Source organism: Curcuma longa, unplaced genomic scaffold, assembly GCF_044706935.1.
Source record: "Curcuma longa cultivar G26 ecotype Majalengka, Jawa Barat unplaced genomic scaffold, ITB_CL_G26_1.1 contig_23216, whole genome shotgun sequence".
Lineage (NCBI taxonomy): Eukaryota > Viridiplantae > Streptophyta > Magnoliopsida > Zingiberales > Zingiberaceae > Curcuma > Curcuma longa.
Window position 1 is genome coordinate 1 of NW_027432107.1, and position 14,814 is coordinate 14,814.

General features: G+C 37.7%; 1 long non-coding RNA gene across 1 annotated transcript; it reads right to left on the reverse strand.

Annotated features, from left to right (window-relative positions):
* Positions 1 to 10,193: 10,193 nt before the first annotated feature.
* Positions 10,194 to 11,358, reverse strand: LOC141818080 (uncharacterized). The gene is made up of 3 exons (XR_012600899.1): positions 11,280 to 11,358; positions 11,099 to 11,201; positions 10,194 to 10,239 (listed from the first exon to the last, which is right to left on the reverse strand). It is a non-coding gene; the product is annotated as an uncharacterized LOC141818080 (long non-coding RNA).
* Between the last annotated feature and the right edge of the window lie 3,456 nt (positions 11,359 to 14,814).

Sequence of the window (14,814 nt, forward strand, 5' to 3'; positions counted from 1 at the left end):
TCTACAAAAGGAGAACAACCCAGCAAACCGGAGAATTTTTGCAAACTCAGCACTCTCAAACACAAGAACCAAACTCCACTGCATCTGACACTCACGATGGTATGGATTCCTCTCCTAATTATACTCCTTTTCTATAATTGATGATTCAGATTTGCCCATTGCTCATAGAAAAGGGATCCGTAGATGCACTGAACATCCAATTCAAAGATATGTTGCATATGGAAAGTTGTCTCCATCTTACAAGGCATTTGTCACAAATCTGGACAGTGTCAAAGTGCCCCTATCTATTCAGGAGGCTCTCATAAGACCAGAATGGAAGAAAGCTGTAGAAGAAGAGGTTCGGGCCTTCTAGAAAACAACAACACCTGGGTCTTGAACAACACTACCACCTGGAAAAAATCCGATTGGGTGTAAATGGATTTTTACTGTCAAGTACAAAGCTGATGGGAGTATAGACAGGTTCAAGGCAAGACTTGTGGCTAAGGGGTTCACTCAATCCTATGGAATTGACTATCAAGAGACCTTCGCACCAGTGGCCAAACTAAACACAGTTCGAGTGTTACTGTCCTTAGCAGTAAATCAAGATTGGTCATTATATCAACTTGATGTCAAGAACGCATTCTTGAATGGAGATCTCAAAGAGGAAGTCTACATGATCATACCTCCTGGACTAGAAAATAAGTCAAACCGAAACTTGGTGTGCAAATTAAAGAAGTCATTGTACGGCTTAAAGCAGTCTCCTCGCGCATGGTTTGAGAGATTTGCTAAGACTTTGACAGCTAATGGGTATTCACAATGTCAGGCAGATCACACATTGTTTGTTAAAGGTGGATCAGGAGGAAAAATGGCAATTCTTATAGTCTATGTGGATGATATCATCCTTACTGGAGATGATTCAGAAGAAATTCTTAGGCTGAAAAAACTGTTGGCAACTGAATTCGAAATCAAAGACCTCGGGATACTGAGATATTTTCTCGGAATGGAGGTGGCTCGATCAAAGGAGGGTATTGTTATATCACAAAGGAAGTATATACTGGACTTGTTGAATGAAACTGGTTTTCTTGGCTGCAAACCTGCTGATACACCTATGGATTCTACAAAGAAATTGAATCGAAGTGAAGAAGGCACACCAGTTGACAAGGGTAGGTATCAAAGGCTGGTTGGAAAACTCATTTACCTATCACACACTCGGCCCGACATTGCTTATTCGGTGAGTGTAGTCAGCCAACATATGAATAATCCAACTAAGGATCATTTAGATGCAGTAATTAGAATTTTGAGATACTTGAAGATGACTCCTGGTCATGGGTTACTGTTTAAAAAGTGTGAAAGTCGTGTAGTTGAGATTTACACAGATGCAAGCTGGGCAGGAGAATAGACTGATAGAAGGTTAACTACTGGTTACTGCTCCTATGTTTGGGGGAATCTTGTCACTTGGAGAAGCAAGAAACAGGCTGTGGTTTCTCGCAGCAGTGCAGAATCGGAATATCGAGCTCTTGCTCTTGGTATATGCGAAGGAATGTGGTTACAAAGATTGCTAAGGGAACTCAATATTGAAGATCAAGCCCTGGTGAAGATGTTTATTGACAGTTAAGCAGCCATCAGTATAGCTAAAAATCCAGTGCATCATGATAGGACGAAACATATTGAGATTGATCGTCATTTTATCTCTGAAAAGGTCAACACAGGAATCATTCAGCTTAGCTACATTCCTACAAGACAGCAGATTGCTGATGTCCTCACCAAGGCACTTCCAAGAGTCAGCTTCAATGATTTGAATTCCAAGCTTGGTTTGTATAACATGTACAACCCAGCTTGAGGGGGAGTGTAGAAATATGAGATTTAGTTTCTATATTTAGAAAAGATTCAGATTTATTAATTACAATCAACTAATTGATTGTCTTCCTAATTTATAGGAAATTACAATCAACTAATTGATTGTCTACAATCAACTAATTGATTGTCTTCCTAATTTGTAGGAAATTACAATCAACTAATTGATTGTCTATCAAATAATTTATTATCTTCCAAATTTGTAGATATTTGGTTTCTTAGTTTTAGTAGATGTACACTCTATATATTAGGATGTAAATTTTTTCTGAAGAATAAGAAAAGTGATCATCAATTTCTTCAGTACATAACAACAGTATTAATAACAGGACTCTAAGAAGATAGATAGGCGAACACTGCTCCCACTAGGAAGGACATTAGTGCAGTAGCCAATGTAGTCATGTTCATTCCGGACTCAATGATGGCAATGTCAGCTTTAGAATTGCCCAACGGCCCTATATTCGGATCCATTTCTGGATCTTCCACGCACTCTTCAGGATCCTCATCTGATTCTTCCTGATCCATTTCTAGATCCTCAGGTTCATTGAGATATACTTCTATAGGATCCTCCTCGAATTCCATGAGGTCCATTTCAGGAACCTCTTCAGGTTCTTCGAAGTCCATTTCTTCAGGATCCTCCTCGAATTCTTTAGGATCCACTTCTTCAGGATCCTCCTCGAATTCTTCAGGATCCATTTCTTCAGGATCCTCCTGAATTCTTCAGGATCCTCCTCGAATTCTCCAAGATCCATATCTTCAGGATCCTCCTCGAATTCTTCTGGATCCTCCTCGAGGATTTCATAGTGAAGTAGTTCTTTGCACATTTCTGAATATGACATGAGCCCTTCAGAATCATCCCATAGTTCGAGTGCAATATTCCTAAGATGTTCCGATAGTGAATAAACTAGAAAAAATCTTCGTTCATTGTCTGTGATTGGAACTTCTTCTTGCTCTAGTTTCCAAAATAATTTATCAAGCTGATCAATCAACCATCTGACTCCCTGATTTGGGTCATAATTAAGCTTCTTAATATTGTCCCAAAGTTCATTTTGTCGCTCTTCGTGACTAGTCAAGATGTCAGTCGTCCGTGCATCTAAAAAATTAAAATTAAATAAGTCAATACAAAACCGACTTAATTCAATTTATTCAGAACCAACAATATTAATCAAGACTAATTAATTTGATCTCTATTCAATAATTGGTCAATGCCCAATTACCAAGAAATTGGGAAGCCCAATGGACTCAATTGAGCAAAAAATGAACAATCTAATTAATTAGATCAATATGGAAATGAAACAAATTCATTTCGACATATTAGTTGTGAACTGGTGGTTTGCGTTAGAAGATTGGATGTGTCTGCCAAGGTTCGATTCCCCCTGCAGCAACACTCCAATATCTTTTTTTATTTGGGTTGATCCAATTAAACAACAAACCAGTAGCCTTTTTTGATTTAATTGGGCTGACCTGTTTGGTTTAATTGGGCTGACCCAATTAAACAACATACCAATAGCATGTTTGATTTAATTGGGCTGACCTGTTTGATTTAATTGGGCTGACCCAATTAAATAACATACCAGCAGCCTGTTTGATTTAATTGGGCTGACCCAATTAACTGAATTATTTCCAGCCCAATTACAATCATAAGTTTAGGAATAGCATTTTTTTTATTGAAAAAGAGAAAAAAAACTTAAAAAAAACTTCCTACGTATTCTTTCTTCCGCCTCCGAATTTTTTTCTCCTGTTCATTCCCATTGTCCCAACTTTCTGCCCTACTCCTCCCTCACCGGCACCAGCTTTGCCGGCGCCAATTTCACCAGCACCGACCACACCAACTGTGGCCAACTATGCCGAAGACAGAGCCTTCCACGTCAGAGCCTCAAACAGATCGAGGTTCATCAGTTCAAAGACGGCATCCGGGCCTAGCTTGCCGCCGGCTCCAAGCCAGCCTCGCCGCCGGCACTAGCCTCATTGTCAGCGTCGGCCTTGCCGAAATCACAGCAGGCTGATGTAGCGGAACAAAAAAAAATGGGCAGCGCCTTTTGTTGCACAGTCGGCCAGAACAGATAGGAAGAAATTCGAGCAAACTCTAACAGGTAAATATTCAGGCTCTAATACCAATGTAGGAATACCTGTTGAAGCGTGTCTCGACTCCGGCTCCGGCGGCAAAGATTGCTTCTGTCGGAAGAGTGATCACAGACGAAAAACCCTTTGTTTCCACAAACCAAATCCTTTGGATTTTGGGTGTTCTTCCTCTTCTCTGGTGCAGCACTGGAACAAATCCACAGCGCCTCTGCTCTCCTTCGACTTGGACGCCAGAACCACTCAGATCGCCTTTTCTTTCTTCTCTGGAAAGCCCCACATCACAGCAAGGTCTTCCTTTCCCTTTAATAGGGAGAGCCTGCGTCTCCACGGAGTATCAAAGGGCGCAGCGTGGAGATCGTGCGTGGTGGGCGGCGTGGTTGGCGTGCGTGGTGGGCGGCGTGGTTGGCAGTTACCGAAACCGCTAACACAATCTGTTCTATTAATTCAATTAGCACAGGACTAAAGAAGTTAGAGTAACTATAACTATAACAAGACCTAATAACAATCACAATTCTAATCAATTAATGGTATATATCAAATGTGGATATGTAGTATCAAAATGATAGGAATTATAATTTGTACATGTCCATTTTTAAGAGTCCTCCTTAATTATGACCCAAATCTAGTCTAAATAATGTTTACTTAATCTAATGCAAAACTGCAGTAGTAAACCATGATTTAACTTTATGACTCAAAAAAATCCAATATCATATTTACAAAATCGAATGCAAAACCACAATAGTCAATCATGATGTCATTATATTCAGAGCGTCAAAATCATATACATATGTAAAAACTTTAGTACGTATAATAAGCTAAAAACATATTTGTTCATTAATGTAGAACATTACACCAAAATATAAATTCCTACCAAATAGGTACTTCATTAAAATGAAGAACCCCCATATTTAGCACATACTGATAAACCACCTTGACAGACCCTTGGTAAATGGATTTGCTAATATGGAATTTGTTCTTATATGCTCTATCATAATTTGATCACACTTAATTCTTTCTTTAACCACAAAAAATTTTATATCGATGTGTTTAGACTTCGACCAACTATATATGATTATTATTAAAGTATAATTCTATAGCTTTATGTCACAGTTGATCTACAATGGTTTGTCAATGACCCCCAATGATATGTAACTCTGTCATAAGGTTCCACATCTATATCCGTGATTGGAAGCTTCGTAGTAGGCTATAAATTCTACCTCCAAAGTGAAAGTGACTATTAACACTTGTTTGACGTTTTTCCATGATATAGGCCTTCATACCAATATGAAGACATAACTTGAGGTGCACCTCCTGCTATCTAAGCGTCTAGGAAAATCAAAGTTTGAATATCCAATTATCTCCAGATGACCTGATCTCCAATTTGTGAGCATGTAATCCTTCGTTCTTTTACAAATACTGCATAACTCTGTTTACAGCTTTCCAATGCTCTAATCTAGGTTTACTCAAATATCTATTTAACATCCTCACAATGTATGCAAGATCCGGATGTGTACATACCGGAGCATGCATCAAACTCCCTCCTGCCGATGCATAAAGAAATTACTGCATTTCCTAACTTCAAGTTCATAGCGTGGGCATTGTTGCAAGTGAAATATGTCACCCTTTGACATAGGAGTGTCTCCAAAAGCACAATTTTGCATACCAACTAAATGAGCACCTTTTCTATATAATCCTTTTGTGAAAGTCTAAATGTGCACCTTGAACGATCATGAACAATCTGTATGCTTAAGACAAAGGATACATCACCAAGATCCTTCATTTAAAATTCATCTAATGGAAATGACTTGGTTTCTAATAGCAGACTCTTATCATTATTTGCCAATAAAATATCATCAACATACAAAACAATTATGATAAACTTGCTTCCACTGAACTTGATATACAAGTATTGATCAATTAGATTCTCCTTGAAAGCATGAAGAAACCACTTGATCATACTTCTGGTACCACTGATGAGATGTCTGCCTTAACCTATAAATGGACTTCCTTAATTTACATATAAGATGTTTTGAATCTCCCGACTCAAAGTTCTTTGGCAGCACCATGTATATAGTTTCCTTAATGTTTCTATTAAGAAATATAGTCTTAACGTCTATTTAATGGAGCTCTAGATCATAATGAGCTACAAGTGTCATAATTACCATAAGGGAGTCTTTTATCGAAATCGATGGAAAAGTCTCCTTGTAATCAATATCCTCCTTTTGAATGAATCGTTTAGCGATAAGACGAGCCTTATACTTTTCGACATTGCCATGTGAATCTTGTTTGATTTTAAATATCCATTTACAACCAACAGATTTCACATCTTCAAGCAATTTGATAAGTTCTCAAACACCATTGTCCATCATAGACTTCATCTTTTCCCTTATGATTTCGATCCATTTCTCTGGATGAGGTATTATTCTTGAAAAGATGTAGGATCATCCTCCAATCCAATGCCAAACTCATGCTACTAGAGATAAATATTATCATGTGAGATTGTTGTTCTCCTTTCCCTAATTAATCTCCTTAGTGGCACTTGTCCTTGAGATGGTTGGGAGTCATGCTTAACCTTAGGAGGGCATACCTCTATTTGAGCTGACATCCCTCCATTTGAATTGGAGGAGATATAGAAATATCATAGTCAACTAACCCTTCTAGTTGTGCAACTTCAACTATATGTGGAATGGTAACCATTTCACTATCAGTTGTATCAGCAGTTACCATATTAAGATTACCAATGTTCTTCTCAATTGATATTTTCCTAACTTTATCACTCTCACCATCCTCAATGAATTTGACATTACCCATTTGAAAAAGGATCTACTCAAGGGGTTGAAAAACTTGAAGCCCCTTTGGTATTTTCAGAATATCTTACAAAATGACAACTAACGATTATTGAGTCCAATTTCTTTTTGTTAGTCCTATAAGACCTAGGGCCAATTGGACAACTCTAATTATGTAAATGCCTAAGACTAAGCACTCTACCTGTCCACAACTCATATGTGATTTTCATTACTTCCTTATTACGAACTCTATTGAGTAAGTAAACTGCAGTCTTGAGTACCTCGCCCCATAAAGACACCAGTAGAGAATAAAATGCAATCATACTTCTCACCATGTATTTTAGGGTCCAATTTCTTTGCTCTGCTACATCATTCTGTTGAGGGGTCCTAGGCATGGTGTATTGCACCACAATTTCGCACTCAGTAAGGTAATCCGCAAATAGCCCAGGATGTATTCACTTGTTCCGTTAGATCTACCATTGTATTCACCACCATAGTCTAATTTTACGACCTTAATCTGCTTACCAAGTTGATTTTCAACTTTGAGTTTAAGGTTTTAAACATGTTAAGGGATTGCGACTTCTCGTGAATAAGGTACAAGTATCTGTTTTGGGAATAATTGTCTATAAAGCTTATAAAGTATACTTGACCATTCTAAGAAGCCTTACAAAACGATCCACATATATTCATATATATGTATAAGCACTAAGACCCCATTACTCCGTCTTGAACCCTTATTACTTTTATTATTCATCTTCTCCTTGATACACTCAATGCAGATTCAAAATCTAACATATCAAGAGAATCGAGAATGTCACTACCTTTCTAGGTATTGTGTAGAGATATGTCCTAAACATCTATGTCACAATATAGATGAATTATTGTTTGCCACACCATGCTTCACACCTATACTATGCATTACAATATTGTCCGTATGAATTTTAGTGTCTAATTTGTATAGTTTGTCAATTAATGAATCAGTACCACACAAAATAGAATTTCAAAAAATATTAAATTTTTTATTTTCATATGAACAAGTGTATCTAGATTTGTCCAAACCTGAAATAGAAATTAAGTTTCATTTAAATGATGACACTACAAATATATTTTTCAAATTCAAAAGTACATTGTTCTCAAAATAAACTCTAAAGACACCTTTTGCCTCAACTTTTGCCTATTTTGCGAGTTCTCATATAAATGAATCTTTCAACATCAATTGGAATTTAACTTCAGAGGCAATCCTTCATAATTATACTTACATAAGTAGTTGTACCAATATCTATCCATCAAGTGTTATCAGGTATAGTAGCTAGGTTGACTTCTGACTGACAAAGTTGAGAAGTTTACCTTTCCTGACTTGTTAGTTGGCAAATCTGGGATAATCTTTCTTCAGGTGACCTTTCTTTTTATAAAAGAAACAAGTTAGGTCTGAATCTTGTTGCTTTTGCATCTTATGTCACATCCCGAGAGACGTCAGTCCGAAAAATTTTGGCAACATCTCCCCTGTAACGAATTCAACTTTCCCTGAATACAATTCAACATAAGACCCACACGACCATTCAACAACACCAAGTAGATATTAAAACTACTAAACAACATGGATTAAGGCCCACACGACCACAAACCAGTCCAACACATGCATTTTAACATAACGACCCAGACGATCGGAAATCACATACAAATAAATTGAAATGCATCACAACCATGCAGAATATAAACCACAAGTCTATGATAATAGAAATTACGCAAGCGGAATATATCAACAACGAAAATCCACATACGGATACGAACACATGACCAAATCACATATACAAACATAAACTCCACAACTAGAGTTACTGCAACCAAGTTCACCGATACAAAAACATACACCCGAATCTACACTAGGTAAAACAACCAAAACATAGATCCAATACATCAATACGAAGTAAAACACAAGATAACCTTTCCTGTTGTGAGATGGGGGCAGTCTGGCAGAACTTCAAGCTTCAAAGTAAATCTCTCTATTTGCTACCTAAGGAGAAAACAAGGAAACCCCAGGGTCTGGGTAGTGAGTATAAAATACTCAGTGGAATACAAGATAGAAGTGTACAACATATATATCAACAAAGATATCAAAAGATATACAGTCTCTACAAATGATACATAAGAAAAAATGTCAATACTAATTAACAAGTAATATGAATCATGCATATGTCATCAATATGTAATGTCACAAAATGCAATAATCATTTATCAAACAAGTGCAATAACCACATATAAAGATGCTGTAAAACAACTATCAACAAATGTAATAAAATAACCTACCAGCAAATGCATGCACAAATGCAACACATATCACAGGCAACATGCATGGTCACTGTCTGCACTCGTCATCCCTAGATACCCACATAATGAGCTAGGGCGCACGACAGGACAACTGCACACACTCCAACAACAAACCATTATACGTGAGTGGGGAGCGAAAAAATATCACAGGGGAGCTATCTAGCTACTTGGTCACTATCTGCACTCAGTATCCCCCAGACACCTACTCTGTGCAGTGAACTGGGGTGCACGACAGGAATCATCCGCTCCTACAACAGACCAACTACACGAGAAGGGGAGGGGCAGTATTCCAGGAGGGCCAGTTCTGGTCGCACCCACACAGGCAGTGCGTAGCACTCACACAGACAATGCTATAATGCTCTCACCCACACAGGCAGTGAGAGTCAACAACAACAATCAACAACACCTACTACTAGCATGTAGATTCTATGATACACAGTTCAACAAAATAATCACTACATCTACCATGATATACTCAACATCAACAGAACAAGCCATCACCGATCAACAAATAGGAAATGAGACTGTATTGATAGCAATTCGATCATATCAAAGGTCAACAGACATGTATCAAGCAATGAGTGAAACAAGGATAACAACAAGATAACTAATAAGTGAAATAAGGATATCAATAAGATAACTAACATGAGTAACCAGGATAACAATAAGATATTTAACAACAGATAGTAAGTCATGCGCTACGAATAAAATCTGTATTGACCAAGTACAGGAGTACCCACTTGGTGTAACGCAGGTCAAATAAGAACTTCCAGAAAAATAATCCTCCGTATATAACTGGATCACAGATCACGATCCTGCAAAATAAATGGATAACATCCACTAAATACAATCATACATTTAAACTTAGCACAAAATAAAATACCTCCCTAAATTCAATTAGATCCACAATCCAATTGTTACATCGGGATCCACACCAAACTAACTTAATTAACCTAACTAACCTAACCATAACCTAATCAGATCCATCTCATCCATTTAACTCATGCTAATTAAACACAAGTTAATCTCATTCCCACATCCATACAAGATCAATCTACCAAACCCTAAATCTAACAATTCCAAAACCTAACCTCAAGAAACCATCTGGTGAATTCAAGAACAGATCCATCCAATGGATCAATCCGAACCCATTTCAAGAACTCATGTCCAGAAAAATAATCCTCCGTATATAACTGGATCACAGATCACGATCCTGCAAAATAAATGGATAACGTCCACTAAATACAACCATACATTTAAACATAGCACAAAATAAAATACCTCCCTAAATTCAATTAGATCCACAATCCAATTGTTACATCTGGATCCACACCAAACTAACTTAATTAACCTAACTAACCTAACCATAACCTAATTAGATCCATCTCATCCATTTAACTCATGCTAATTAAACACAAGTTAATCTCATTCCCACATCCATACAAGATCAATCTACCAAACCCTAAATCTAACAATTCCAAAACCTAACCTCAAGAAACCATCTGGTGAATTCAAGAACAGATCCATCCAATGGATCAATCCGAACCCATTTCAAGAACTCATGAACAACCCGATTAATCCAAACACTCTATCCAACCGATTAACTTCACTCCTATTAAAATTCTCAGCAAAAACAACACCTCCACAGATCAATCTCTTACAAAATAAAATCCATCAAATAGATCAACAATCATCCTCGATATCCAAGCAAGCCCAAAATAACACAGAATTGAAAATTTCAATCGAACAGAATCCATCACAACAGAACGCAAGCAGATGCAATCAATCCATGAAACCCGGAAGCAAGGAACCAAACTTAACAAGAATTGAAATCTCAACCCATTAATGAAAGAACAACACTAATAACTGATCAATCCAACATAATCTCAACCACCACATATCAACACATCCTAACTCTACCGATTCAGACAATAAGCAACATATCCACAAAACCAAGTAATCCTGATTAAACAGTAACCAACAAGAATTAGTAAAAATCCAACAGAATCAGTCAATTCCCAGAAAATCCAACATGGTAGCAAACCTAATCGGATTTAGAAAAGAGGACTCACCTCAAAGATTCATGCCCTAGAAACTAGCTCTGCCCTAATCCAATTCCAATCCCAAGCTCGCGGTTGACACCAAGAAATCTCACTGATCGGATTCCAAACCGCGCTGTGATCTCAACCCAATCTAGGAATCAGACTCTAAGGGAAACCCATATAAAATAAAAATTTTGGGAGCGCCACTTACCGATCGATCCTTCAAGCCCGATCTTTCCTATTTGCACCGATCGCCACCACCCCTGACCCGCTTCCAACCAAACCCCGACGAGATACAAGCCCCGACAGCCGAGCTCTTGATCACTGGTTGTTCTCCTTGACATTGGCACCGGATGCAGATGAAATCGTCGCGCGATCAAAGGAGAAGAGGAAGAAGCAGAGGAGCGATCAGGAGATGACAGAGGAGAAGATCGCGATTACTATTTTATACCGGATGCCCTTAACGGGTATCGGGTTTAACCCATATCCAATAACATATCTTAAATAGGCTTCAATTGGGTTGTTAATTTTTTGGACTCCTTAAATTGGGCTTTAAGGCTCCTAATTAGGTTATTAATTAGGCTAGTTTAATTGAGTTGGTTAAATGGATTTAATCATTAAACCCATATAAAATCCAATCCAATAATTACCTAGCCTTTAACCAATTAGGGTTATTTATAATTAACCTCAAAATTTCCTGTATCTTACATCTTATGTCTTGAAGCCCCAGTCACTCCAAGTTGTTTGCTCTTACTCTTAGTTTTATCATTTTTTTTCTCGTTTGAGTACTGACATGAGGATGCAAAAGTGAGTACTGTGAGATATGTCATATCTCAATCTCTCTTCCTCTTGTACACACTAAGCTATAAACTCATTCAGTGTCTATTTTTCCTTTTGAGTATTATAGCTAAGTTTTAAAAAGAGTGAATTGTGCAGGTAGATAGATTAAGACTAGGTTCACAAGTATGTGTTTTGGACATTTCAAGCTTTAGTGTCCTAAGCCTTGTAACTAAATTCGACATCTCCATAATGTACTCTATAATGTTACACTTCCTGTTATACCACATGGACACAAACTTCGTAAGAAGTGTGGTAGTCTCAACCTTTTCATTTGAGGTGAATCAGTTTTTTAACTCCTTAATGAAGGTTTTGGTATCCTCATTCTCAGTTATTAATGGATTATAGAATAGACATATTCATGATCTCTAGACTCATGCGATATCTCTCTCACTTTTTAAAGATCACCTTTTGATCCATAGTGGAATCATTACATAAATGTGCAAGGCAATCGTGCCTAAATGCAAAGTCTAGATCCATGCAATCTAATAAAATCATAATATGCTCTTTTCATTTACCATAATTTATATCAGTAAACACGGGGATGTTGTTCAGATTGACAGATATTGAGAGTGTTACATGAACAAAAGCAAAGAACATAGTTCACTTTAGCAAACAAGACATATATCTTTATAGTTGTGCAGTAACAAAATGCAACAAATAAACATGTAACTTTATGGACATTATTTGAGATATCTTGTGCAACATTATATTATATTTTTGGACTAAAATGTAACTTTCTATTGGTACTCTTCAAAAAACTCATGATCACCTTCAACTGCCACATAACTCGCCTTCCTTTAGTTGATGCATTATACACATGATACCTTATTTATGAGCTTCCTTAGTTAGCTTATATTTTTAACTAACACTCATAATACTTCTAATCTATTACATAGTGCTTCTTCCTTTGGGTCGATACACTACACGCATGACTTAGAAGCCAAACTAGATTTATGAGATTCCTTAAACATACATCTGACATAAAGAATGATTTTTCTTTAAGCCAACAATCTTTAGCATGGATATACATCCCTCTATGCAAATACCTTTAGCCTCCCCAATAGTTCTCGCTTTAGTGATAATATTGACTCGACTAAGTAGCAAGCGCAAAGAAAAACCCAAGAAAAAACTACTGAAAATGCAGCTATTCAGTTATCAATCGATTGGTATCAACCATAAATTGATTTTCAACAATTAGCAATCAATTGATACACCTTATGTGTCATTTTCAGGACACAACAATCAATTGCCCACTAATGGCAATCGATTGGTCAATAGCAGTCGAGTTCCCTAATCGATTCAGAAGGCTACTATTCCTCCCCTGAATCTGGTTTTTGGAGGTTGCTGTTCATAAATAGGCTGAGGTCTTTCTGGCCTTTGATCAGCAGGTGGATATCCAGGAGGTCCCATAGCAGTATCCCTTGCTGGGGTATATGGAGATGTTACTGCACTTGTTGAAGAATAAATATGCTGCTCTTTTCTTCTTGCCTCCTGTTTTTCTGCAAACTTTCTTAATATTGGATAATCAAGTTCTGCATGGACTGCTATTGTCTGATACTCCTCTGTTTTTGGGTCAATTACCTCCGATTTTTCTTCTGGATCAATTACCTCCGGATTACTTTTCTGGATCAATTACCACCGGTTCTTCTTCTGATTCACTTTCACTAATCCATCCATAACAGGGAATTCTTTCCTCCCCACCACCTTTTGCTGCGAATGGATTAGTCCAGGGATCTGGAATCATGCTGTCGTTCGGATTGGGCTTCTGATTGGAATCATATCATCATTATCTCCCCACCCAGTTGGTGTGATAGGAAGATAGTACTCAGGTGGCCTTACTGGTGGAGAGTAATCCACTAAGTAATCAAATTTGCCGCTAGGTTCCCCAAGAGTGTCCCAAATAGGTTGTGGCAATTGTTGAGGAGGCTCAGCATCCCACATATATTTCTTTGGCAATGGTTCATCAATAATGGGTTGATCTTGCTCTGGCTCTGGCTCATCAATTGGTATTTCTGGTGTGGTCATTGCAGCCATATATTGTATGGTTGCCAAGTATTCATCCTCCTCATCATCAGATTCCTCCAATGGTTGTTCCATGGACCGGAGTACAGAGGCCCCTGGGCTTGTAGTTCCTGCATGGACTTCCATAGGAGTTACCTGATTAGAGTCAGATTCTTGAAGTAGAACAAATATGACCTCCTTATCCTTGTTAGGAACAATAGAATCCTCAATATTTTCCTTTGATGTAGAGCCAAAACCACCAATTCCCCGAACAGGTGTTGCCAATTCTGATATACTAGGCAATTTAGATAAACTTGTTAATTCATAAATATCTGGCATAATAATTTTCTCAAAAATTATTTGAGCAATACTCTGTCCCTGAGAGATTTTAACATCATGATTAGAATGATTAAATATCATAACCATTATTTCACCTAGATAATCAGTGTCAATAACACCAGCTCCAACATCAAGACCCAGTTTCCATGCAGCACTGGATCTTGTGGCAATTCGTCCATAGACTCCAAAAGGCATTTGAATAGATATACCTGTGGAAATTAAAGCCCTTTCTCTGGCAAGAATATAATGGTCCTTGTCAGCAGCTAGATCAAGTCCAGCAGCTCCAGCACTACCTCTTGTTGGAATTGTAGCTGTATCAGTTAATTTTCTTACCAGAATATGTGGAGCACTTTCCAGGAAAACCTTAGGTTCATCCTCCAAGAAACCTTCATGTTCCTGTTTCAAAGATTCTGCTAATTCATGCAATAATAAAGGGGCAAGCAGATGAGTAGACCTGTCATCATCACTCTGGATTTCTTCATCATTTTTATTGTAAGAAGGCTTTTGTCCAGCTGTTCTGGCTGCAACATAATTTCCGAAGCTCAGGGAGATCCTTCCATCAAGTA